The sequence below is a fragment of the Lutra lutra genome, chromosome 13, assembly GCF_902655055.1.
Source record: "Lutra lutra chromosome 13, mLutLut1.2, whole genome shotgun sequence".
Lineage (NCBI taxonomy): Eukaryota > Metazoa > Chordata > Mammalia > Carnivora > Mustelidae > Lutra > Lutra lutra.
Genome location: NC_062290.1, coordinates 22,602,208 through 22,630,139, shown reverse-complemented (window position 1 = coordinate 22,630,139; position 27,932 = coordinate 22,602,208). Strand labels below are relative to the sequence as shown.

Here is a 27,932-nt window from a genome sequence, read left to right as displayed (position 1 = left end):
GAGCTCTCCTTTGGTAAATAGGGGCTGTGGGCTTCATATTTCAGACAGCTGTCATCCATTAAATATTTTAATATTGAGGGGAATTAACTTTCATATCAATAGCAATGATGAAAAAACTTATCTTTGTAGCCAGGGCAGACAATGTCAGTGCATAACTTGTCATTTTTCTAATTCAGCTGCTTCCATTTGATTTGGAATTAGAACTAGGACCTCAGAAACCGGAGCCACGGCATCCTCACACGAAGGCTGTTTCAAATTATGTGCACCAAGTTTTTAAGCACATTAGCAACTAGAACAAGCTGTCCTCATGCTAACTGGCCTTGCTTTGTTCTTGATGATGGAAAATCTCGCTTTAACTGCCCTCTAATTTGTTGCAGAACGCTACTGCACCAGCAGCTGCCCTGGCACAGGATTAAACACACAAGAAAACATTATTTTTCCACACAAATTATTAGCAGTGCCAAAAGCCACAAAATCCTTTTCTGAAAAAAAAAATCTTTTCTTCTCATCCCCTTTTCTTTTCCCTCCCCCATAACACAGCCAGCAATGAATTACACCTCAGTGGGGTTTTTTTTAAGAACCCCCCAACACACACTTTCAGTGTAAACATAGAGAGTATTCCATTCTGTTTTTGATAAAACACAAAAGATTCAAAAATGGGGCAAGGGGAAACTTTCCACCACACATATAATAAATATGTCAATGAATGAGAACTCCTGTGGGGCAGATACAGGGAATGTCAGGAAACCTCCTTGCCTAGTACCACAGACACTTGTTCAAAAACTACAGGAGGAAATACATAAACTAAGCCTCCCTCTGTTCTAATCTTGGTCTGATTACAGCTATTTCTGTGCAGCAGTTAAACATCTTGCCAAAAGGAAGAATTGACTTGATTGCTGCTTCAGAGGGGAATTTATTAGATGTCTGCAAATAATTGTTGAGAAGACAATTGTGCCTGCCCTCATTGTCTTTCTCATTTGGTGGGCTTACCACAACTGCTTTTTTCTTTAATTACGTTTGTTAGGGAATACCATGAGGACCTTTCAGGTCAATGCATACCTGTGTCCTGGGTCCAAGAAAGCCTTCAAAACAATACTACTGTTAAATAAAAAAAAAGAAGTGACCATTAACCCTTACTTCAGATGACACTGCCTTTTTCACTGCGAAAGGTAGGAACACATTAGGGATCTAAGTATCACAGTAGACCCCTGCCATCTCCTGATCATCCGTTTTGACTGGGACAGTCTGACATCTGACTAGCAATAATGAAGTTCCTCTGCTGACCTCAGTGCCATGGAAAAGAGGCTCTTAGTGGAGTGGGCAGTAAAGACAGCCCACAAAGGAAGTGAGATTGACCACTTACTTGGCTTTCAGGAAGTACCTACACACAGCTTGCTTTTCATTGATTCCTAGTTCCCTTTGCTCTCCTGCCAAAAAGCTGGCCCTGGAATATTCCTGAAGTTTTCTTCCTCTCACTATGAAAATAATAGGAATAGAGTGGTGTCCTGGTGAGTACAAAGTTCTGCCACATACTTATTCTTTAAGGTTAAGGAACTGAAAAATAGGCATCCTAAAAATCACCATGAGAAGAGGCCACCATGAAAATTTCCTGATTCAGGTTCAAAGCTACTCTCTGGCCTTCACATTTTCCCAAAGTGCCTCTCTCTTTAATTGTGCTGTCTTTTTGCATCCTTAATACTCACTCTCTTGATCAGTTATGTCGACTCTCAAAAATGGTTGGATGCAATGATTGGAAAAAGGCATGCATTCAAAGCTGCTTTTATTAAAAATTTCATTAAGGGATTTGCAACCTTCTCCTTTGCTTGCTGTTGCAGCTTTTCTCTGAGCTGCAAATCAGAACAGTCCACCCAGAGGCATTCACTGAAAATTCATCACACACCATCAGTGATTAAGCACACGATTCTCCAGGATCAATGGAAATAAACAACCAAGAATTCTGAGCCACCTGTTTGTACCTTAAATTCACATAGTCAAGCAAAGTGTCTGAAATTTAGGACCAAATCAAAGTCTGCTAAATGTAAGTGACATCATTAAAGAGAAAAGTAATCTGTTTTACACAAATGCATTACCATTAGGATCCATTTTCTGACTTTTTAGTCAACCATGTAAACCATCTACAAAAGGAAGAAACTTGGATTTTTTTTCAATTAATAAATGACTGTTTTAGGTCTATCGAGGTGTATGTATATTGCTTCAGAGTCTGTGTTTGCATTGCTTGAATATATGGTCATAAAAGGCGTTAACTGTGTTTTCCTTACATATTTTTAGTATGCCGTTCACAGACTAGAGAGAGAGTATAAACTACTTGGTGCTAATGAAAACAAAGTCTATTCCCATTGACTTCTCCTTCTCCTCTCTATGCCCTTTCCCTCACTGCCCCTTGTAGATAATATTTAGCAGATGACCAAACACTGTAATACCAGGCATTTCTCCCCCTCCAGACACATTTTACTACATGATTCTCGGTACCAGGCTATAGAGGTTGCTGGTGCAACTTCAGCATCACCTGGGAATTTGTTAGATAAGCAAATTCTCTGACCCCAACCTAGACCTACTGAATTATAAGTGCATATAGCACAGCAATCTGTTTCTTAAGAAGGCCTCCAGGTGATTCTTATGTTTGAGACTGCTCTCACCAGTATGCCCTCCAATATACCCCACTGGCAGTCAGATGCTTTCACACTTTCCCACAACAATGCCATGCCTTCTGCTGGCCTCTGGTTTCCTAGAGTTTCCCTTTGGGGCTCCCCACTCAGGCTAGTTCTTTGAAAGTAGACCCTGTATTTCAAAAAGATCCCTTTCTCTGGGTTCTCCATCAGAATCTTTATCTTCATAGTCATCATTGACCCTAGGGAGAAAATGCTCAGTCCAAATAAATAAATGTCTAGTGGTGGAATTATGATCCTTGAATCAAGCATATGGGGAGGAGAAAATTGTATAAGGGACTCCTCAGTACCTTTCAAATCATGTCATATAAATAATCACTAAATATGGCTATATGGGAGGCTTCAAGAATTGTGTCAGATATGGGTTTGCTAACTTTTATTGATAAGCCACTTACTTAAACTTCGTCAATAAAATGGGCGTCAAAATATCTTCCCTATGGAGCATTTGTGAGAAACAGGGATACTTTCCCAAAATGCATCTAATATTGTGCCTAGCACAGAAAATATGCTCAATAAATAGAAAATCCATTAGTATAATGGAATGTGAGTGACTTTGGAGTCAAGGTGACATGAGTTGCTGTCCCAGACCTGTTGTGACTCTAGGGAAATTAAACTGCCTCTCTGAGTCACAGCTTCCTTCTCTAAGTGGAAATACTATCTATTTCCACTATGCTATCTGTTGTGCAAGGATGCCTTGAGACTTAGATTAGATAATCCTACATAAATTGTGGAACACAAATAAAAAGATGCTCACCTTCTTTTCCCCTGCCTATGAATATGAGGAGAAAAAGTGATGAAGGTAAGAACCATATATGGAAGAAAAGTGACCTGCATTAATGATCTGGTTATATTTTACTAGTTTTGTAGCATTAGACAAATTAGTTAATTACTGTGAGTTGTGGCTTCCACATTTATTGTAGTTGAACAACTATCCAATCTTTCAAGGTATCTATTAAGGTTTAAATGCTATGATGAATGTGGGCAAAAAGATTAATATAGCAATTGGCTTAGAGTAGTCCCTCCGTATAAGTGGATTTTGTTATTATTATTATTGCCATTGTTATTATTAAATGGTGGCTATTTCTTGATGGCCCAACAGTTGTAAAACCTTATTTGCTTTCTGTTAGGTTTCCAATTGAGAGAATACTTTTTTTTTGCCTTTTAAAATGCACATAACTTTTACTAACTTTTTTTTCTTTTTTTTGCCATTCTGGATTTAGAGAGCAGTCTTTTGGATTTGTTCAACATCAATCTGAGAAACAGATTCAACAAGCTAACAACCACATCCCAACATATTTTCCAAGATAATGCCACTTTTTATGGCCTCTTGGGACACCGTCAATCAGCTTTCCTTGGAGAGATCCTTTTATTTATTTATTTTTTACACAGTTCATTTTTCTGTTAGTGCACCTAATTGCATGCTATAGTTAGAAGAACACTGTTTCAAACTGTAAATTCTGGACTACATGAAGGTAGTTTTGGACCCAGTTTTGCACTTGTCTCCACCATTCATCATTCAATAAATAACACTGAATTACACTGAATCTGGATAACACACAGAGCTGCTTTCTTCACTGTTTAGTTGGCTGGTTGTTAGAAAATTAGATATCAAAAACACCACTTCTCAAGTACAAACCTCTAATACTCATAAAAGTCTAATACTATAGCTAAGACATGTGTATTTTTTAAGTATGCTGCACATTCCTGAAGGACTGGTTTCTATTTTTACTTTTTATCTATTTCATTGAGATACAACTGAGATATAACATTAGTTTCAAGTATACAACATAGTGATTCCATATACGTATATACTGTGAAAAGATCATTGCAATAAGTCTAGTTAACATCCATCATCACACATAGTTACAAATTTTTTTCTTGCGATGAGAACTTTCAAGATCTACACTCTTAGCAAATTTCAAATATGCTAGATGGTATTATTAACTATAGTCACCATGCCATACATTATAGCCCCAGGACTTACTATTATATAACTGGAAGTTTGTATCTTTTGACTCCCTTTACCCATTTTGCCTACCCTCAGCCCCCATCTTTTCTGTAAAACTCATAATTTACAGCAGACTTGTCAAGGAACTTCCTCTTACCCTTCATGACACATAGAGAAACTGAAGGTCAACCACATGCTTGTGCTTGTCCCAGAACTTGTACCCACAAGTTCTCGGACAACAGACTAAATTACTCCCTTTCACCCTTCTACCATTTAAAAATAAACTTTTGGGGGTGCCTGGGTGGCTCAGTGGGTTAAAGCCTCTGCCGTCGGCTCCGGTCATGGTCTCAGGGTCCTGGGATCAAGCCCCACATCGAGCCCCACATTGGGCTCTCTGCTCAGCAGGGGCCATGCTTCCCTCTCTCTCTGCCTGCCTCTCTGCCTACTTGTGATCTCTCTCTGTCAAATAAATAAAATCTTTAAAAAATAATAAAATAGGGGCGCCTGGGTGGCTCAGTGGGTTAAGCCGCTGCCTTCGGCTCAGGTCATGATCCCAGGTCCTGGGTTCAAGCCCCACATCGGGCTCTCTGCTCAGCAGGGAGCCTGCTTCCTCCTCTCTCTCTGCCTGCCTCTCTGCCTACTTGTGATTTCTCTCTGTCAAATAAATAAATAAAATCTTAAAAAAAATAAAATAAAATAAAATAAACTTTTGGAAGGGGAGGTGAACCATGAGAGACTATGGACTCTGAAAAACAATCTGAGGGTTTTGAAGGGGCGGGGGGTGGGAGGTTGGGGGAGCCAGGTGGTATATTAAGTAGGGCATGTATTGCATGGAGCACTGGGTGTGGTGCAAAAACAATGAATTCTGTTACGCTGAAAAGAAATTTTTTTAAAAATTTTAAAAAAATAAACTTTTGTAGAAAAAAGGAAGGGAGGGAGGGAGGGAGCCCAGCTGGGAGGGAGAAAAAAATGGAGAATTCCATGAGCACCAAACCATAGCCCTACCTTACTCCACACTCCACTTCCAGCTTGCCCACCCCAAGTGTACAAAATGACTCAATTTGATAAACATTTATTGAATACCCACATGTGCTGGACAGATACATTCTAGGCATTGATTAGAACAAAACAGGTGCTGGTTCAAACCTGAATTCTCATACCTGCCAATCATCTTTCCTCACACCCAGAATATCCTGGGGTTTGTCATCTGACACTTCCAAGTCTTTGCCAACTTATATCAGGTCATGAAAATCCTTAGGAACTGGCTCTTTATTGTTCCTATAGTTACCAGGTGATGATGCCATTGCCAGCCATCTGGAATTTGGGTTAGTTGGGGGGTTTTTTTGTTGCTTGTTTGGTTTTTGGTTTTTGGTTTTTGGTTTTTTTGGTTTTTTTTGTCCTTGGAGTTCTTATGTTCCTAAAAGAGTAAGTGTAACTCCCAGTTCTTCCCTAAGGAATAGTGTTTTTCTCTCAGGACCCAGAATCAGACTTTCCAGTACTCTGAGTTTTTGTAAGCAGGCTCCAGTCTCCAACCAGGACATTCAATTCTGCTCCCATATCCTCATTCAGTCAGTGTACAGGCATTTTCCATCAATTCACTCATTCTAGTCTTGGTTCCCAGACTCCATGTCTCCAGTTGCTATGGGAGGTTGATAATGATTCAAGAATTAAAGTCTGAAATGAGAGCAGTCCCAGAGACTGTTCACAAACAGAATTTAAGCGAGGTGTCTAAAACTCTATTGTCTTCAGGGATCAGGCAGATAATGTAAATATATAAAGCCATCTATGTATAACACAGTAGGGAGAGATGAAGTCTGTGTAAAATGGAGAAAGCATGCAAATTCCAATTAAAAAGAGAACACTGGGCAAGCCACCAAGTCACAGCCTCTGAGGCTTCTTGGGCTTTGTAACCCCCATGCTTGGCATACTACCTGCACTTGGTAGGTGCTTAAATCAATGAATGAGTGAAAGAACAAAGAAGTGAGTGAACAAATAAACCAACATGGAAAGCTGAAATGGAGACTTTAGATTATTCCTCACAATATGGGAGGTGATAAACCTCACTCATTTGAGGGGTTTTTGTTCCTAAAACTCCCTCTACCTCTGTCCCTGAGACCTTTCCAAACTTATAATAATCCTCAAATTAGTCTGTCTAAAGGATTTCATTTTTATTGGAACTTTATCATACAAAGATACATAGGTAATCAATGGGTAGATAATAAATATTAATATTAATGCTTTCCTTTAAAACAACTCAGAGTGTATAATACATTTCAATAATTCACTATCAACTCCTCTGTTGTGTTGACAAGTCAAATGAAGAGAGGAAAAGAGAAATAAATGAAAGTAGGAGAGAAAAAGACATAAGCAACTACAGTCATGGGCTCACATTATGGGTGAAGTTGTTTCAGTCCAAGTTGTCCTCAGGAACCAAAGTTGCTCCCTTCACTCTTCTCTGGAAGTGTGTATGGAGGCAGATAGTGAGGATAGGCTTTGAATAATCAAGGATAAAAGAAGTATGAGTACTTCAGGCCTAGCAAATTCCCTCTTGCACTGTTGCTGCACTGAGCCTTCTGGTGGCAATCCAGGAGAGAGGGCATTATTTTTATTCCACGTGGCCCTATAAATTCAGTGTCTGGAGATGATGGCATGATGGCAAGTGACTTTAGAGCCAATCTTCCAATCCTCCCGGGATAGGCCAAAGTACTCACAAAAGCTGCCATAACCCACTGTACTCATGAACGTGTCCTACCCCTCAGCTGCACCTCATTCTTTCTCTTCTTGCTTTGTTCTGGTCTTCTCTGCCTGCCTGTCACCACCTGATCCTGGGTTCCAGTGAACCAGTGTGACCAACTCCTGAACAATTTGACTTTCTCCTTGATTACTACACATTTACATGTTGAGGCATTGAGTTCCCAGTAACTTACCAGTGGCCTGATTCCAGGACTGTCTTCATTTCCTATGGTTGCTATAAAAAAAAAAAATGAGCATAAACTTGGTGGCCTACAATGCCAGTAATGTATTCTCTTACAGTTCTAGAGGCCACAAGTCTAATATTGGTATCACTGGGCCAAAATCAATATGTTAGTAAGACCATAAGGGAAGAGGCCCTAACAGAAGAATCCACTCCTTTTTTCTTCCAACTCTCTGACTGCTGGCATTTGTTGGCTTGTGACTACATTACTCCAACCTCTGCCTCTGTAGTCACACTGCTTCCTCCTTTTCTGTCTGTAAGATCTCCCTTTACCTCTGTCCCTGTAAGGACACTTGTGATAGTATGTAGGACCCACACAGATAATCCAGGATATCTCATCTCAAGATCCTTCACTTAATCACACTTACAAAGACCTTTTTTCCAAATTAGCTAGACACTTATAGTTTTTGGAGATTAATAGGTAGATACCTTGGTGAGGTAGGGGAAGGAAGCACAGGCTCCCCACCCCACCCCCGCCGCCCCCAGCTGATTACAAGGACAGTCTCCTATAATCTGATTCCATTAACAACTCCAATCCCTAATCAAGAGCATTGTTCCCTGGGGAGTTACAGAGTTGTTCCATTTGAACACCTATAACTAAATGCCATAATAATTTTAGGTGGGGAAGTAACCAGAGAATTTTCCCAATTATAAAGGTCTGTCTTATTTAATGCCTGCTTCTCCTTTGTCTGCCTTTTCACAGATGCTCAAATCAACAGCAGTCTATATTCTTCTCCTCACCATAACAATCCATTATACTTTCCCTATTCCCCTTCTCCTCTCTGGCATCCAAAATGGGAATGGTGGAGGGAAAATAGGGATGGTGAGAAATAAGCAGTCTATGGACTCATTTCTAAATCTGGCATTATCTCTCCTGAAGTAAGTTTCTATCACTCCTAGTAGATCTCCCAGTGTTCTTAAAGTAAACTTCTCTCTACTTTTCTAGAGATGAAAATGGTGGCTTCTCCACCTTCCATCCTGAGAAAGCTCTCTTGGGGAGACCCATACTGGACTCATGTTTGTTCAGGTGGCTTGATATTTGCCATAAGACATTCTTTCCCAAGCAGCCTCAAAAGACAACCTCTTGCTACTGTAAAATATGTGGATTGTGTTTCTTTGAATAAAAAGGCATAGCATATTCAACTCACTTAGAGGAATTCATATGCCTTCCTCTGTGGGGAAAGTGTTACTCGAACCAGCCAAAGGATGCCACCCAAGCGTAACCAGGAAAGTGGTTTCCCACTTGAATCCAAATATGATTTGGGCTCCTTTGGAGGTGGATTTATATTTCTTTCAACTACAGCACTTGGGACAGAAGAAACTTCTTTTGCCAAGAAACAAGAACATGCTCTGTACCCTTTATCAGTTCTCATAAGAGTTTTCCAATTCTCCTCATGCTGTGCTGAAAAAGAAAACAAAAATTATCCATGGCTTTGTAAAAATCTGTTGCTTTTGGGAAATGTTCTTTTCTGGGCACTATGAAAATCAGTCTCTGACTAAAACAGAGGAAAATTAAAGTGATATGTTTTTCTAATCCTAAAGTTTTAAGAAAACAATGAGACATTCATGCTGTAGAAATTGTTAAATTTGTTCAAAATCCAAAAATAGCCTTGGAAAAGCCTAGGACCCTTTATAGATGTGCTGGGACCCATACTTTAAAGAGTTTGCTAATGAAGGACTAAAATGCCCAAATCCTTTAAGTAACAGGATGAGTTTTATTTACATAGAGAATGCCTTTTGGAGGCCAAGACCACATTTGAGATGAGGCCGGCAAGCTATAAATGAGGCTGAGCATGAATATTGTTAGCTGTCTGCTACAGAAACCCCATCATCAAAAGAGCAAAGCTTGTCCCCTTTGAATTGAGGGAACAACTGTTCTTTCTGCTGATTCCACACTTGTTTCTGCACCATGACCATCAAAACGAGTAATTAATAAGCCGAGAAGTACTTGTTGCTAGGCCATCTGAGGAGCTATCAGGGGGGAAAAAAAAAAAAAATCCTGGTTTTCAAGAGTAGATCAGAAGCAAAATTTTTTCATTGTTCTTGGCTCTGACAAGGTTGGAGCTCCAGTGTCTTGGTTAATTTTTACCTCAGCTAAGCCTCTTTCAAAAGGTATCTTTATTGTTTTCAGAGCACCCACTTTCCTTATATCTGAAAAATGGGTGCATGCATGAATACGTTTGTATTTTACTTCAGTTCTTTTCCCTTAGGATATTGAACTAGGAGGAAAGACATGATCATGTGACATTCAGTGGACCTTTGCTAACATTCTTTCTTTCTAAATTTCCAGATACTTAACAATTGGCTATTTATGTTGCACCAGAACCGAACACTCCGTAGCACTCTGTACATACCTTCTACTTCTGACCTCGCCTTCCTCCAACTCTATCCCTTTAGCATTAAAAAAAAAATGTCATTCATTATTCAGCTCTGATACTACATCTTCTGGGTAGACTTTCTAATCCTTAGCTCCCACTCATTGACACAGGCTGGAGTAGATGTGTCTCCTCTGTGCTACCATGGAAATTTCTGCACTGCTCTTACACCAAACTTGCTGCCCTCTGTTCAACTGCATATTCACTAGTTTGACTTCTCCATTAAAAAGCATCATATCCCCAGTGCCTGACAAAAAAGTTGCTAATCAATAAATGCTCCCTAAACTGCACTATATTTAAAGTATTTTTCCTTTCCCATTCATAAGAATTAATGGACCCCAAAAACTTACAGATGACTTATATTCATCAGTAGTATGTCTTTGTAGTTCAATTTGTAAAAGAATTTTTCTTTTCCTAGACTAGGCCTGAGGTTTGAGAAAAGAAATATTTCATCTTCAGCTATAGACAGAGCTATTCCTATAGCTAAGATGACCTGAATGTTGATTTCTACACACTGTGCCTCTGGCACTTCTGAAAGAAACATTGTTCTTAAAGCGATTGAAGGGATTTAGGGTTTCACTGAACCATGATGTAGGCTGCCTCGGCTGAACTGCTGACTCTGTTTGCCTGCCACCAGAATCCAGTCTCCAGAATAAAACAACATTAAAAGAAAATTAACCCTCATAATTGCTTCCCCAACAGATTTTGTTGTCCACATGGGATTACACACAGGATGACCAAGTTTCCCATAACCTTAACCAATGGTCCTGAACTCCCCATCCTGGGCTGATGAGCACAAGTCAAGAATCCAAATCCCTTTTCTCCCAAGGGCTAATCCTTTTCAATGAGATGTTCACAGACCTATGTTATTAATGTAGATTTAAAGAAAAGTGGGGGGAAGAAAGAAAAATAATCACATTCTCAAGGAATTCAAGGTTGCATGACTAAAAAGGGAACTCAAGATTTTCACGTTTAAATGTTTATAACTAAAGGTCCTGCTGGGTGTAGAATGTGTGCACATAGCTTATTCCAATGGACATCTTAGGTAAAGGAGATCATCTGGCTTTATATTTAATAAAATGATCTTTCAGGGTACTAAAGATAAGACATGAGAAGCTATCATTGAGCTTTCAAAAGCCTACAATGGCCTGATTTTAAATCAGATGAAAAATTTCATTTCAGATCAAATAGGTAAAAATCTGGATACAGGCCAGAAAAAAAAAAAAGTAGCAAAACTCAAACATATGAGCAGAAGTATTAATCATGAAGTTGAGGTCCAGAAAGAACACTGAAAAGTCATTTGCCTCTTCCTCCAGCCTCCAGCCCAACTCCTTTTAACTACTCTGAGGTGAATATATATACCAGTGGCTCCCAGACATAAACCTATGGGTGGCAGGGCTAAGGCTTATTAAAGAGGCCCAAAAATCCACAGGAGCAGCAAATGTTGGCTGGAACTGACTAAGCAATACAGCTCACCAAACACAAAATAACACTGATTAACTGCATTTCAAGTTTAATTACTTTTTTTAGAAAGCTCTACATCCACTATGGTGCTCAAACTCACAACCCCAAGATTAAGAGTCACACGCCCTCCTGACTGAGCCAGCCAAGCACCCCTACCCATACTTAGATACTGATCTCAAAGTGTTACTGATTTCATAGCAGTTTTTCTTTTTTCAAATGGTTTCTCAAACAACAGACCATGTTAAGTATCATTACACTCAGGGTTGAGAAGAGGGGACAATGATATGTGAATATTTTTAAAAGGTAACTTTTTGTAAAAGAATAACATCCATACATGTGAATATTTTTGACATTAAAACGTTAGAAATTACTGTGCTACACATTTTATCAATGATCCAGAACATGTTTGCATATTTTACACATTCACTTTATTCCAGGGCTTCTTAATCTTCATAGGCAGTAAGGTCTTCATAAAGTCTAATCTAAATTCTTCCTGCTACACTTTTACCTGAGCTTAATTTATTATTCCTTTCTGAAGTTACTACAGGATGATTACTACAGTTTGTAATACAGCCAATGACTATTAACTTACCCTCTATTCTAGGTACCTCTACTTGAGGTACAAATCTGCCCACACAGAGTTATATCTCAATGCTTACCTTATATTCTCTAGAACAACAGAACAATACCGTCTAATAGAACTTTCTGCAATGATGGTAATGTTCTATACCTGTGTTGTTCAGTACAGTAGCAACTAACCACATGTGACCATTGAGCACTTAAAATGAGCCAGTGATCATAGAACCAAAACAAATAACCCTATAATTTGTATGAAACCACAAAGGATCCTGAATAGCCAAAGCAATCTTGAAAAAGAAAAACAAAGCTGGAGGTATCACAATCCCAGATTATAAGATATACTATAAAGCTGTAGTAATCAAAATAGTATGGTACTGGCACACAAAAAAAGACATGTTCATCAAAGGAACAGAATAGAGAGTCTAGAAATTAACCCATGTTTATATGGTCAAGTAATCTATGACAAAGGAAGTAAAAATATACAATGGGAAAAAGAGAGTCTCTTCAACAAATGGTGCTAGGAAAATTGGACAGCTACATGCAAAAGAATGAAACTGGACCACTTTCTTATACCACACACAAAAACAAACTCAAAACGGATTAAAGACCCAAATGTGAGACTGGAAATCATAAAACTCCCAGGAGAAAGCATAGGCAGCAATTTCTTTGACACAGGCCATAGAAACATTTTCTAGGTCTATCTCCTCTGGCATAGAAAACAAAAACTGAATGGGAGAAGACATTTGAGAGGATGATATATCTGATAAGGGGTTAATATCCAAAATACATAAAGAACTTATACAACTCAACGCCCCCCAAAAATAATCTGATTAAAATGGACAGAGGGCCCGAATAGACATTTTTCCAAAGAACACATACAGAGGGCCAACAGACACATGAAAAGATGTTCAACATCACTAACTATTAATTGAAATATAAATCAAAACCACAGTGAGATACCACCTCACACCTGTTAGAATGGCTAAAATTGAAAGAACAAGAAATAACAAATGTTGATTAGGATATAGAAAAAAAGGAACCCTCATGCGCTGTTAGTGGGAATGTAAATTAGTGCAGCCACTGTGGAAAACACTATAGAGGTTCCTTAAAAATATACTTAAAAATAAAAATACCATATGATCCAGTAGTTGTACTATTGAGTAGTTACCCAAAGAAAATGAAAACATTAATTCAAAAAGATAAATGCCCCCCATATTTACTGCAGCATTATTTACAATAGCCAAGATATGAAAGCAACCAAAGCGTCCATCCATAAGTGAGTGGATAGAGATGTGATATATAAAAAAGAATGAAATCTTACCGTTAGCAACAACATGGGTGGACCTAAAGGATATAATGAAAACTGAAGTAAGTCAGTCAGAGAAAGACAAATACCATATGATTTCACTCATATTCAGAATTTAAGAAACAAAATGAACAAAAAATGGACTCTTAAATACAAAGAGCAGTGTTTGTAAGAGAAAAGGTAGGTAGGGGGATGGGTGAAATAGATAAAGGGGATTAAAAGTACACTTATCTTGATGAGCACTGAGAAATGTATAGAAATACTAAATCACATTATACACCTGACACTAACATAATACTCTAAGTTAATTATACTTCAATTTTAAGAAAAAGAGCAGAAAAAAATAAAATTAGCCACTGAGACTCAAGGAACTAAACTTTTAATTTTAATTAATTTACATTCAAACTTAAATAGACACATATGGATCTAAATAGCAGATCTAAACAGCATTCATTTCCTAATTATCTTATTTAATTATAGTATCCCCCCAATGCAGAAAATAGCCTAATAAAAACTGATTCCAAAAACTGAATCATTTGATATCATACAAAGCACCATGATGTCAATGAGGGCAATGACATAGGAGCATATTAGTTTACAAACAAAGACAAATAACATACACGTATTATCCTAGTCTAATATAAATAGGTCTGGATAAATGAGTGCAGCTCTGGAAAAAGCTTCCCATGTTCTTGGAAAATAACACATTCAAAGGCCTCAGAAGTTCACCTTTATAGACAAGGATGTATTTATTCTATTAATTGTACCTTAAATGTCTTGATTCTATAACAGCAAGCTTTGTTGCCCAGTATGAGTATATGATGTTTGATTCTTAGCTCCTTTTTCTTATACACTTACTCCAAAAAATAAATAAATAATTTACTCTCTCGAATATTGAGATTCTTTTTCCTTCTTTAAGTGTATTAGTCTGAATGTATCCCCAGAGCGGCCCAAAGACTGACCACTGAGGAGTTTCATTCAACTAATACTCTTATATTGACACTGAATCACTGCAAATCTCATTGTCAACTAGGTATGAACCCACTTACTGATAATCTAATTTAAACCATGTTTTTCCAGGAACACAGACACAGGACCAGATCTGTCCTTCAATTTGTTTTAATAGAACTAAGCACTGTTCCAGGTGCTGGAAGAACACAAAATATGACATAAGACCCAGTCCCCAATCTAAAGTAGCTTAAACATGTAACATTTTACAAGAACAATCAGGGAGCTAAGGGTTCCTCTTTTATTTATCTATTTTTCATTGTCCAATTATGCTACATTCCTTCAATTTGTACTGACATATCTTGTGAAATTTCTGGATTTGTGAGCTGAGTTTCACTCTTTGATAATATCTGAATTTCTCTGTATTTTTTGTAATTTCTGGTTCCTTAAAATTGTTTTGTTAAAACTTGCTATGATGCAGTATCTGTAAATTATCTCCAGTCCCCCCCAAAGGCATTAAATAATAATAATAGCATCTATATTAAATAAACTTCATCTTGAAACACTTAAGAGTATGTCCTTTATTAACTTTATGGAAGAAAAAGAACACTGGCTTAGAGCTCAAACTTCCACTGTTACTCTCTGAACTTCATTCTCATCTGTAAAATAAACACATGTAAAATACAATGAAAATTTTACTGCATTGAATAGTAACTTTAAGATATTCTATTTTTCACACATAAATTCTGGAGACTAATAATAAATAACATTTGCCCAGAACTTTATAGTTTGTAAGACATCACTTGGTCTTCATATAATCCCAAGTGCTCTCTTACCAATTTGCACATTATAAAACTACAGTTCAGCAGTAAAGTGGCTTCTCCAAGAGAACACATGTAAATTATGACCTAGAACAATATTGTGTCCAGTGGGTCTTGGTTTGCCATAAAATAGGAAACAAAAAGTACCATATATTCTTCCTATAAACTCAAAAAACTTATTACCATATTTAACGTTCTGATAAACTCTGCATTTAAAAAAATAAATCTGCAAATAAAACAAGAGGAAACCAGAGAGGGAGACAAACCCTAAGAGACTCTTAATCACAGAAAACAAACTGAGGGTTGCTGGAGAGGAGGAGGGTGGAGGGATGGGTAACCCTGTGATCGACATTAAGGAGGGTATGTGATGTAATGAGCAATGGGTATTATATAAGATTGATGAATCATAGGCGTGTACCTCTGAAACTAATAATGCATTATGTGTTGATTAATTGAACTTAAATAAAAAATGTTTTTAAGAAAAATCTGATTAACCTCTTTAATGCAAACATTTTCCAAACTATTTAGCCATAGGCTTTTTATTTTTAAAAAATATAAAATTCGGGCGCCTGGTGGCTCAGCAGGTTAAAGCCTCTGCCTTCGGCTCAGGTCATGATCCCAGAGTCCTGGGATCGAGCCCCACATTGGGCTCTCTGCTCCACAGGGAGCCTGCTTCCCTTCCTCTCTCTCTGCCTGCCTCTCTGCCTACTTGTGATCTCTGTCTGTCAAATAAGTAAATAAATCTTTAAAAAAAAAAAAAAAAAAAACCCTGTGCTTGTTGCTGGCATCATTTAAAAAAAAAAAAAAAAATATATATATATATATATATATAAATTCATTGTTCTACCAAATACCCTTTGAAAAAATACTGAGCTAGTAACTTGTCCTTAAAATTATCAAAGGTGAGAGTAAATTGGGTGTGACTGAATAAAACTTCTCAATTCCTACATATTTGGACTGGAATACCCCATGTAACCCTAATGTTTAAATAGTCTCTCTAAATGCCCTCTTTTCAAAATATCCTCAATTATTGTATCTGTATTGTATCTGTGGCCAGGGAATAAGGTTAAAACTATGGTTCTAGTTAAAACTAAGCTTAATGCTTTACCAAGAAATGTTACAAATAAAGGTTTGTTTCTAAATGTGAGGGTCCAGAAGTCAAAATGGACTTATAATTATGTAAAATAGTGTCTATCATCCTGAATAGTGGTCTGGCAGAGATTCTCCTCAAGACTGCATTCCTAGGGGCACCTGGTGGCTCCACGTTAAGCATCTGCCTTTGGCTCAGGTCATGATCCCAGGGTCCTAGGATCAAGCCCGGCCTTGGGCTCCCTGCTCAGCAGGATAGCCCACTTGTCCCTCTCACGCTCCCCTTGCTTGTGTTCTCTCTCTTGCTGTGTCCCTCTCTGTCAAATAAATAAATAAAAATCTTTAAAAAAAAAAAAAAAAGGCTGCATTCCTACATCACCAAGCATTTTCGCCTAGAGGAAGAACTTCTCTGGTGTCCCTAGTAGGTCTCTCACATGGAAAACTCTGCTTCAAAACAGAACCAACAGACCCATTTTCTCACTTCCTCTCAGCCCTCAGACCCAGTACTTTCCTTGCCCTTTGATTAACTTCCAAATTAGCCTAATTAGTGTAGCTGTCCTAAAAGACAGCAAACTCAAACTAGCTTGTCCTTAGATAACCTCAAGATGGGCCACTACCTAATTCAGCAATACGAAAATAAAATAAATAAATAACAGGGTCAGTCACCAATGGCACATCCTTTGAAGAGTAGCTGTTTAAGAAAAGCAAGGTGAAGGGTGTTAGGGTAGTCTAGAAGCTGGCCCAGAATACTTGTGTTTATGAACAGGAATACCGTAAAAGGAATAATCATGAGCACCAACCAGGCAAGCACTCTGGCTTGGCCCTTATCCCCTTCATCTCAACTTGAATAATCATGAGCACCAACCAGGCAAGCACTCTGGCTTGGCCCTTATCCCCTTCATCTCAACTTGAACCTTTTCCCTTTCTGAGGGAAGGGAACCGTATCACAGTAGAAATAAGACCTTTGAATCTGCACAAACAGTTCATCAGGACTGTCTCTGCCATCGGCAGAGAATACCTAAATCTTGCTTTCAGTTTTCAGTTCTAGCCTCTCAGCTTGGTTGGGCCCGCTTTTGCCCTGCTGCACTCTTCCTGACAGATCCATCCTGTCCTTGCCCTAAGTTTCCTGACTTTCAGAAGCTATTCATTCTTTGAGACTTGGCTCAGTCCCCAATCAGAATTAGTCTTCCCTCTTCTGTCTCCCTCCCCTGTCTCCTCCAACTCCATTCTTCCCTAGAGAGCAAAATAAAGGGCTGGGCAGTTGGGTGGTGGCCCAAAGCAAGAATCAATAAGAGAGAGCTTTCACTGGGATAAAATGGGATGATGGTAACACACAAATTGATCTTGTTCATTAAAGCTGATGGTATATTTCAGTAGAAAAGAAAAAGTTCTGGCTGGGAAAAAACCCTGCCTCTGCTAAATAAATGTTAAACATTTTTTTAAATACTGGTTTTAATAACATCACATTACTAGATATCCCAGAATCTCTAACTGGTATGGTCTAAGCCATTTTTCTTCTAGAGTCCAACACAATATAGTTGGTTGCATGTTTGCCTGTGTCATTTTATATGTGCATTCACCAGAAGTTAACTTGCCCATGGTAGGTTTCAATAAAAGTATGTTAGATGAATAGTATTCTTTCTTACCTCCCAACCATAGGCTATAGTCTAACAGAAATTGGAAAAGAGAGCTGGAAATTTTCCTTAATTACAAGCTATTTAATTACTGTAATTTCTCCAGGAAAGTTTGAAAAAAATCAAAGAGCAAGTTGAGAGAGATAAACTAGTTCACTCTGCAAGGATAAGTTGTGCTTGCCTAAGAGACAACTGCTTTGTGGGAGAAGGAAGTAGAGAGATGTGATTTAGCAGAGTTTATAAAATGTACAGCTTTCCAGTTCCTTCCAAGTTGAATATTGACTAAGTGGTTTCTTTATTTGTTTTATAATTTTCTAAACCATTATACACACACCCAATGCCAAATACAAATAATGCATTTAGCCACTTTTGAGATTTCCACCAGATGGACTCTTTGCCTCCATTAACGCCTCCATTAATGCAGAGAAAGTGAAGACAAATAGCTAACATAGTAAATTGGCCTAAAAACGAATTTACCTACTTGGTTCATTCCTCTATCTTTCTTACTCCATTACCACCTCACCATACCATAAACATACATCTCCAGTAAAGTTGCAAATGTAAACAATACAAGTGCCTCATTGTCTTTTGGGGGCGCCTGGGTGGCTCAGTGAGTTAAAGCATCTGCTTTCAGCTCAGGTCATATCCCGGGGTCCTGGGATCGAGCCCCACATTGGGTTCTCTGCTCAGCAGGAAGCCTGCTTCCCCCTCTCTCTCTCTGCCTGCCTCTCTGCCTACTTGTGATCTCTGTCAAATAAATAAATAAAATCTTTAAAAATAAATAAATAAATAAAAATGGTCTTTTGAAAAGCTGGAGCATACCCCCCAATGAATTTCTAAGGTAACTACTGTAAATTTGAAGCTGCTTATAAGAGTTCAGCACTACCCTACAGTATTCCCAAGGTCCCTGCTAGCCAATGCCAGGCCTTTGTGAGAAGTAGGATTTCCCAAGCCTTCTAACCAACCTTCTGCCTTCAACCGCAGCCCCATCATACCACTGCACATAGCACTGCAGGACAACAACTGTGTGGAGCAGGGCCTGGATTTCATCTCCCAGTTAACCTCTTGTCCAGACCCTTTTGTAGTGCACAGGCTGCACTGTCATACAAGAGAAGATTGAGTGTTCCTGTACTTCAAATCAGAGCCTTTCCAAACCTTTGTCCTCACCTTATCTCCAGTGAACAGTAATGATAGTTCTTCAAATCCTACTTCCAAGAGAGAAGTGCTTGGGCACCACTGTTATCATTAATAAGAACGCAGAAAATATCTCCTTAGTTTTGGGACACAAAAGTGGGAAACAACTAGATCTCACAGTAGCATTTCTGAAACTGGAAGTTTTGACCACTAGCATAGAAATTATGCTCTCAGACTTAGCAATTTCCCAGGAAAGCTGAACCAAAGATTCCTGAGGGTTCAAGAACTCAGAATTGGGTTTGCAGCATAGGATGGATGGGACATTTCCAGATCAAGTGGCCCACACTAAGTCAGAACCCAGAGTGTAAACAGAAGCAGCTACAAACAAGAAAGCCTTGCATCTGCTCAGCTCTCTCTCTACATATACTATGAGGTAATCCCAGGCCAACACTTAGCTTCTCTGGACTGCAATTTCTTCATCTTCAAAAAAGGACTTAATACCTGCTCTATTCCTTAACAAACCTCCCCCAAACTTCTGAGGTAGGATGGTATATGGGAACTTTAAATAAAAAAAGGTAATATGAGATAATTTGTTATTAATTTTTGCCTCCCAAAATTCATCAGAATCACAGTAACAGCTGTTAACCTGTGTAAAAGAAACAAGCAAAATAATAAAACATATGACTGTTATTAAAATATTTAAGTGCCAATACTCAACTCTAGCATCACCATTTCTGCAGTTTCATTCCTGATTCTCCACTCATGCCACTCTTTCCTTGACAAAAGATACTTGTCCTTATGTTGCCACTGCATCCTGTAGCTACTTCCTGATTGCACATACCCCAAGGAATTAAAGCTATTTGATTGCTTGTCTGTTACCCCTGCTAGACTGTGAGCTCATTGTGGGCTTGCTATAACCCAAACTTAATTTAGTGCCTGCCACACAACTCCTGATATAGGTGTCTTGGAAGGTGAGAGGAATGGGAAGCCTCCTGACCTGTGTTCTTTTCTCAGCTCTGAACCTCACCAATGCCATGAGCTTGCACAAATCCCTTTTCTTCAGTGAAATGAGGACAATAGATTAACTCACAATAGGCCAACTACTGTACCTCAGGCCAATCGAGTTCTCAAACATGGTTTTTGGCCTGATAGCAGTTGGCATCCATAGTGTTAAAAAGAAACATAAATGAATTATGCATATTTAGATATCAGAAAATATCATATAAAATTAGATTTTCAGTTTCTCTTTTAAAAACGAGAGCTTCGCAGCACTGGGCTACCACTCCTTCTACCCATGATCAGTGGAGCGGCTGGATGCTGCCTGGTCCACCCATAGTCCCTATACCCTCCTTTTTTTTTTAAGATTTTATTTATTTATTTGACAGAGACACAGCAAGAGAGGGAACACAAGCTGGAGGAGTGACAGAGGGAGAAGCAGGCTTTCCACAGAGCAGGGAGTCCAATGCAGGGCTCGATCCCAGGACTCTGGGATCACGACCTGAGCTAAAGGCAGACTCCTAATGACTGAACCACCCAGGAGCCCAACTTGTCCTTCTTACTCTGGCCCAGTCACCCATCTATTTTATCTGCCTCAGTCCTTACATACATTCAAGTTTTCTAAATTCATTCTAGCTCTAATAATATCACTCTAGGTCTCTAGGAATCCTCTCCTAACCAGATAAAAACACACACACGCACACTTGCACATGCACAAATTTCTTACCATTGGAACAGAAAGCTCTGAGGTCTACTGCTGCTACCATACCATTCAGCTATCCTCATTTCAGGCTGAAATCTTTGGAAATTAATGAATGAAAGGAATGTAGATCAAATACAGGGAAAAAAAGGAAGGAAGAGGAAGAGACGGAAGTGTTAGCTACAAATAGTGTTACCAGAACATATATGATATCATGTGAGGAAAATTAGATAGTTTTACAGCGCCAGATTTTCCACCCAGCAAAGCAATCATTTTGTCTATGATCCTAAAACATACATAATAGCTGATGTGAGAAATTGGAGGTTAATCATCAGAAGTTATTGTGGCTTTGGGTGTCACTCCCACTGGGGTTCTCTCCCTCCTGCTCCCCCATGGCCTTCTTGCAAGGAGCTGCAACTAGCAATTTGAAATTTACACACCTTCACAAACGGGTTGCCCCCATCTGTAGCATATCCATAACCTCCCAAGGCAAAGCTGCCATTACTTACAGTATAATCAGTGGCACAGCAGGTGCAGAAAGGAGGAGAGAGCCAGGTACATATTACTAAGAAGCATCATGAGTCCAACATATTGATTGTCTCTAGCAAGTACTGCCCCCAGGAAATTTCAAATAGCACATATTAATGTTTGTCTGGTATACCCATGGTAGTGTTTGTTATACCCATGGTAGTGTTTGTCTGGACAGATCAACAACTCAGCCTGCATTTTCTCTCCAGCTTCCTTCATACTCTAGCTAGATTGGTTAGAGCACAGACCCAGAACAGGCTCTGTCTTTAGAATCTTCAGCCAGTCACTTACAGAACTATCTGCATGCCCAAATTCCCAGGGCGTCCCCCTTCCCAAAAACTTCTAGTTACTATAAGAAAACAATTTTATTAAGCAGGCTGTGCATTAGTATTCTTATCCCACACCATGGTCTTTTGAAACTAATCCATCAGCTAATGAAGAGCAGAAAAGTCTTATTTTATGATTTTGTTTTATTAGAATCTGCATTGGGGGTGGGAGATTCTCATAAGAAACTTGGTAACAAGCACAATTAAATTGCCAAATGTTCCACTCTCTCCCAAAATAGTCAAAGCAATCTAAGTGTAGTTTTCAGTCAGTTTCTCCATCTCATGAACATTGTTCTCAAAGGCAACAGGTCTGGAAAGACACCATTAACCACATCTGAAAAAAACTGAAACTAGACTCAAAGTGTACACACTATGAAGAATTTATCCACACCTTTTTCTCCCATATGGAGAATAATGTTCATCCATATCCAGAGTGTGGGTGAAGGACAGGTTCAGAATTCAAGGAATTCTGTATTCCAGTCCTGGCTTCACTAGCAAGAATTGTGACCCTCTGTAAAAATCTTAACATCTCTAAAGTTCCTCAACTGCAAAACAAAATATATGAAATGAGCTCTAAAGCAATGTTTCTCAAAAACAAGTAAATGAACCACCAAAGATCTTGTTAAAATGCAGAATCTAAATCAGTAGGTTTAGCGTGGGCCTGACATCCTGCAGTCCTAACAAGCTTCCAGATGATGCTAGTAGCTCCTGGTCTGGGGACCACGCTTTAAGAGCAAGATGTTGAAGCACTGGTTCTCAAACTTAGCTGTAAACTGGATCACGTGGGGAGAAAAAATATCAATGACGGGTGCCCACCCCTCAGTGTCTAATTTAATAGCTACTTAATGGGTGTGTTTGAGGATGGGGAGCTTTTAAATCTCCCCAGGTGATAATAATATACAGCAGAGTTTGAGAGCCTCTGCTCTATTCCTTGAAAGTCTAAAATGCTGACCTTTATTTTTCTATCACATTACATTTGTACAGTGAAATTTCCCATATCTATTATCTCATGACAACCCAGAAAGATAAGCAGGGAAAACACTATTAACTCTGATTCACAAATGAGATAACCAATCACCCCAGAATCAGGTGACTTGACTAATAGCATACAGCTAATGGCAGACCTTCTGCTACTGAAACAGTGCTCCTAATACCCAACCTGTGCTTTCTCCAGACTGCTTTGTACTGGCCTGTACATGCCAATAATAACAGGCAAAGAAAGAAAAAGATAGCAGCTTTTCTCCTCCAAATTCCACTAAGAATGATATGAATGGCAATATAAAAGAGAAATGCATGCAACTAGGAAAACAATCAAAGGTATAATTGGAGGAGCTACTCAGCTGTTCTGGAAGCAGAATAAGGTTGCTAAGGTTATGCCAGCAGGACTAGCCATTAGACATCAAGTGAGCACAGCAAGATGGATTAACTCAGTACTCAGAATGCAACAAAACATACTGGGAAGGTGCCATAACTTATCCTGGCCATGAGACTAGATAGTTTGCCATTCGACAAAACTAACCATTCATTGGAACGTAATAAGGTATCCCATTTCTACACATTTGAAAACCTACACAGAAACAAACCAACCAAGAGTTCTGATATTGGAACTAAGGCAAATCAGAAACTAGGTAAGAGGTAGGAAAAAAGTGGTATTTTTTAAAGCTTACTATGGATCAGACACTTGTAAGAATTTTCTGTGTAAGCTCAGTTTTATTCCCATTTTACAAGAGAGAAAAGTGACTCAAAGAGTCTATCTTTTTACACCAAGTTACACTCCAATGTCAGAGCTGGGTTGAAGCCTAGATCTGATTCCAACTCCCTTATCTCCTTTTAGCTATTCCTCACTGATTCCTATAAGCAAATAAAACACTTTCAGGTAAGCTAATATTGTTGCCCAAATCTTCATTTTGTCTATGCAGCAGGATAAAAATGTTATTATAATGTCACAACTCCATTTCTCTAAAGGAAAATGAAAACACAATTTATGGAAAGATAATTCGACCAAGACAAAAAACAAAACAAACAAAAAAAAACTTCATAGCTCTTTTGGCCTTTGCAAAGGTAAAGCCCAAATTCAAACACAAGTTGCAAAATACCAGCCTGAGGTCTGCTCCAGCCTACAGACATGTTTACACATGTTTAATTAAAATATACATTACTGACCTTCACAGTGTTCTTAAAATTTTAGAATTTAACAAATTAAAAAGCAACAGCATTTTCATACTTTAACACAATGAAATACAGATTTCTTTTTTTTTTAAGATTTATTTATTTATTTATTTATGTGAGAGAGAGAGAGCGTGCACACAAGCAGGGAAATGTGGAGAGGGAGAGAATCATCAAGCAGACTCCCCACTGAGCAAGGATCCTAATGCAGGGCTTGATTCCAGGACCCTGAGATCATGAACTGAGCCAAAATCAAGAATCAACTGCTTAACCAACTAAGCCACCCAGGTGCCCCTAGAAACATGGATTTCTGGTGTGTCTCAAAAATGCTGGAAGAGCTAGGAACACCAGCATCATTCTCTATTGTATAATCAGTTGCAGTTGAGTTGGATGAAGTTTGTACTCTCCATTCATCATGATCCCCATAAATTGTCATCACCCTTAAGATGCTACTTCTTAGGGGTGCCTGGGTGGCTCAGTTGGTTAAGCAACTGCCTGCGACTCAGGTCAGGATCTTGGAGTCCTGGGATCGAGTCCTGCGTCAGGCTCCCTACTTGGTGGGGAGTCTGCTTCTCCCTCTGACACTCCCCCTTCTCATGTTTTCTCTCTCTCAAATAAATAAATAAAATCTTAAAAAATAAAATAAAATACTCCCTTAAAAAAAAAGCTGATACTTCTTATACCTTTTTCTATTGGGGGTTAAATAAAATATAAGTTATACCAAAAGTTATACCAATTTATTTCAAGAAAAATTGAGGACAGCACACTTTTTCTTTTTTAAGATTTTTATTTATTTGAGACAGAAAAAGAGAGAGAGAGAACGAATGGCAGGGAGGAGCAGAGGGAGAAGTAGACTCTCTCTGAGCAGGGACTCCAACATGGGGCTTGATCCCAGGACCCTGAGATCATGACTTGAGTCGAAAGAAGATGCTTATTAACTGACTGAGTTACCCAGGCGCCCCCAGCATAGTTTTTCTCATATCTCGCCCATATCACCCATTTAATATTTAATAGGTTCCAAAAATATCTAAGTTTGTAAATCCTGTTCTTCAGGAATAGGTGGGATGACAAAACTATATTCTAAAGTCTTCTACCTAATAATCCAAAAATCTTTCTTAAATGGACACAGTGTTGCATCAAGAATGAGGTTACAGATTTACTGGGGCATGAACTGGAGCCTAGAGGTAATTAGGAAAAAAATTTTTTTAAAGATTTTATTTATTTATTTGAGAGAGAGAGAGCATGAGAGGGATGAAGGTCAGAGGGAGAAGCAGACTCTCCATGAAGCTGGAGCATGATATGGGGGTCTCGAGACTCCAGATCATGACCTGAGCCAAAGGCAGTGGCTTAACCAACTGAGCCACCCAAGTGCCCAGAAAAATTTTTATTGTTCTTTTTTCCTTTCAGTTCAAAAGAAAGTTGGGGGTCACAATGCTGAATAGGAGGATCCTAGCCAAAGAATTCACCCCTGTTAAGGTAAAGATGGCCACTGGGTTGGCAAAGAAGAAGGAAAACCAGGAGTAAGCACCCTGTAGAGGAATATGGTCTACGAACTCTAGGAGTTATAATATGCAGGGTCTGGTTAAAATTTTTCTCTGTGTTGTAATTTCCTAAGTTATCTCCAGTCCTTCAGCAGAGTTTGCAAAATCTTGGAGTCTAATCGTAATTGTGCTGCTGAGAATCAGATGAAGAGTTTGCGTTCCTATGTGGAACAGAATCAGAAGGCAATATGGCAGCTGCCTGCAGAAGCTTCCCTCAAGACACCCAAATGGGAATTGAGAAAGTCAGAACAAAGTCTGAGGTGGCAGGCATCCCCCAAAATGGGATTTTGGAGAGCAGGTACATGTTCCTCAGGAATTCCCAGATTCATGGGGGTTAAGAACCTGAAGACAAGCCTTCCTATGGTTGTGTTGGGTGTGACTATGAGGAGGTACTATTTCAATGCACTAGGAATTTCAATTTCAATGCAAAGGGAAAAGCAATGGAACTTGGGAAAACTAGTTTACTAATGAAGATAGTGTATAGTGAAACCTGCTGTGTTCTATGATTCTCATTTCTATGCAACGTCTCCAACCTTGTTTATGTTCAAACAAACAAACAAAAAACGAACAGCTCATAATACATAAAAAGAGAATTAAAAATAATGAATACTGTTAGATATGTGACATGTAGCTATACCTACTTAACAGGTTTTAAGGTTCTTCTAGACACATAATCAAAATACCCCAAAATTGAAAAGGAAACCAGGGTTTATAGAATAGAAGTATGCCTAGAGTTCCAAGAACCTATACAAATTATATGATTCATTTATCTTAGGCCCATTATATATCCAACACCCACATGCTTCACAAATAATAGGAGCTTTTCATTTTGAATGGAGAAGGTTTTAAAGAGTATAGGAAGAGATCTAAAAGCTAAGTTAGCTGTTCACAAAACAATAGTAAGGAGAATCTGACATTCTAGAAAGGCATGTCATGGTATTTTTGAGATATCCCCAAGAGGTCACAATTACCACTAACTGAGATATGGATGCTGGGAGATAAGCTAAGTTCTTCATTAGCACTCATGCTAGGTACTCCTTCGTCTCATGCAATCCTCAATAACCTTAAGATGTAGATATTATTTCAATTACAAGTTATTACATGATAAAGACAACTGTGCCCTTCTTTATTGTTCAAAATACAAATGATGTATTTGCAACACCAAGAGCGAACCATAGAGAAAAGATACAAAAGGTAGAAAACAGCTGTTCATGACCCATTACTAAAGAAATCAGAAGCTCTGTTCCTCATACTTGTTTCCTCTTTTGGATGATTCATACTGGCCAAAGCAATAATTATTGATAAATGAGCTTCAGAATCATCCTTTGGCACAACAGAGCAAGAATAACATCTGTGTAAATGTAATATCACAACATAAACACTCAAAGCCACAGAGAAGAAAATAATGCTGTTTGGTTTGGTTTCATTTAGGGGAGCTTATTGTATATTTTTTTTGAACAAGCCGTTCTCTCTATAAAACTCAGCTAGCAAATCTGCCTTGCCTATTATCATTGTGAGGATAATGTAGCAAACAGATGGAGGGTTTCATACAATTTGTTGAACTAAATTTAACAGGTTTGGCTGTAAGTGTTAACTTATTTTTATATTCTATTTGTGCTATGTTTGTAATAGATGCACACACATGAATAAAAACAGAAAATCTGTATACACAAGTACAGATGGTTTGATAATGTTTTCATTATAAGCATCACATACTTCTAATTAGAAGGCTTTATATTTGGCCACTAAGACATTCTGGCTGCAGAGCTGCTTATATGGCATTCACATGACAAAGAAATCTTCATCAATACTGTAGGAACATTTGAATCCTTCCACCGCCTATGGCACCATGTGTGAAAGGACTAGGACCAAGTTCTTTAAATTAATAATGACCTACTAAATAAAAGAACAATTGAATAGTACACCACAAAATTTAATAGGTGGAGTTCATTTGGCCCAGAGGCCCAAGTAAGAGTGTACCTATGACAGATGAAACATGGAATACTATGTCAAAAATATGAGCCAGGAAAATTGAGTGCCATTAAATGTTAAAGGATAGTAAGAATCCTCAAACTTCAACTCAACTTTACATTTTAAACTCTACTGTTAAGAGGCTTTCATTTTATCAATACAAGGAACCAACTAGAACATAATTGAGAAACTATTTAAGTAATATCCTCCTAAAATTGGTTATTAACTCCAGTTGCCCTGTGATCATATTTCTTATTCATCGAAATAGCAAGATGGAAGCTATAAAAGTAATATATGTGATAGTAGCTAGAAATGAAGAGTGCTGATCGTCAGGAACCTCTCCTCTACACTGAAAAGCAAACTGTGAATCCATGCACAGACAGAAACACATTCACACCAAAAAAGATTCAAGTAAGGAAAAAATGGTGCAACACCACATTCAGACTCTTAGATTCTCCGGAAATATGAAAATACAATGTGTACGTGTCTGGCTGAAGAAAAGACCCTTTAAATTTCTTTGAATCAAGAACCTGGGTGGCTCAGTTGGTTAAGTGTCTGACTCTTGATTTTGGTGTCTGACTCTTGATTTTGGCTCAGGTCATGATCTCAGGGCTGTGATTCAGGCTCCATGCTGGGCGTGGAACCTGCTTAGGAGTCTTGTTTCCCTCTGACCCTCTCCCTCACTACTATGTCTCTGTCTCTCTTTCTACCTTAAAAATTTTTTTCTTTGAATCAAACGGTCCTT

The 27,932-nt window shown here is 38.6% G+C and overlaps 1 long non-coding RNA gene and 1 pseudogene across 2 annotated transcripts; both read right to left on the bottom strand.

The window, feature by feature from the left end:
• The window catches only part of LOC125082941 (spermatogenesis-associated protein 31D1-like), an 894,603-nt pseudogene that overhangs the window by 149,034 nt on the left and 717,637 nt on the right, over window positions 1–27,932 (bottom strand).
• LOC125082856 (uncharacterized) lies at window positions 6,232–27,738 on the bottom strand. Of its 2 annotated transcripts, XR_007122124.1 has the most exons (4): window positions 27,718–27,738; window positions 7,563–7,603; window positions 7,025–7,126; window positions 6,232–6,309 (listed from the first exon to the last, which is right to left on the bottom strand). It is a non-coding gene; the product is annotated as an uncharacterized LOC125082856 (long non-coding RNA). The 2 variants fall into 2 exon arrangements; XR_007122123.1 differs by lacking the exon at window positions 6,232–6,309 and having other exon boundaries at window positions 6,852–7,126.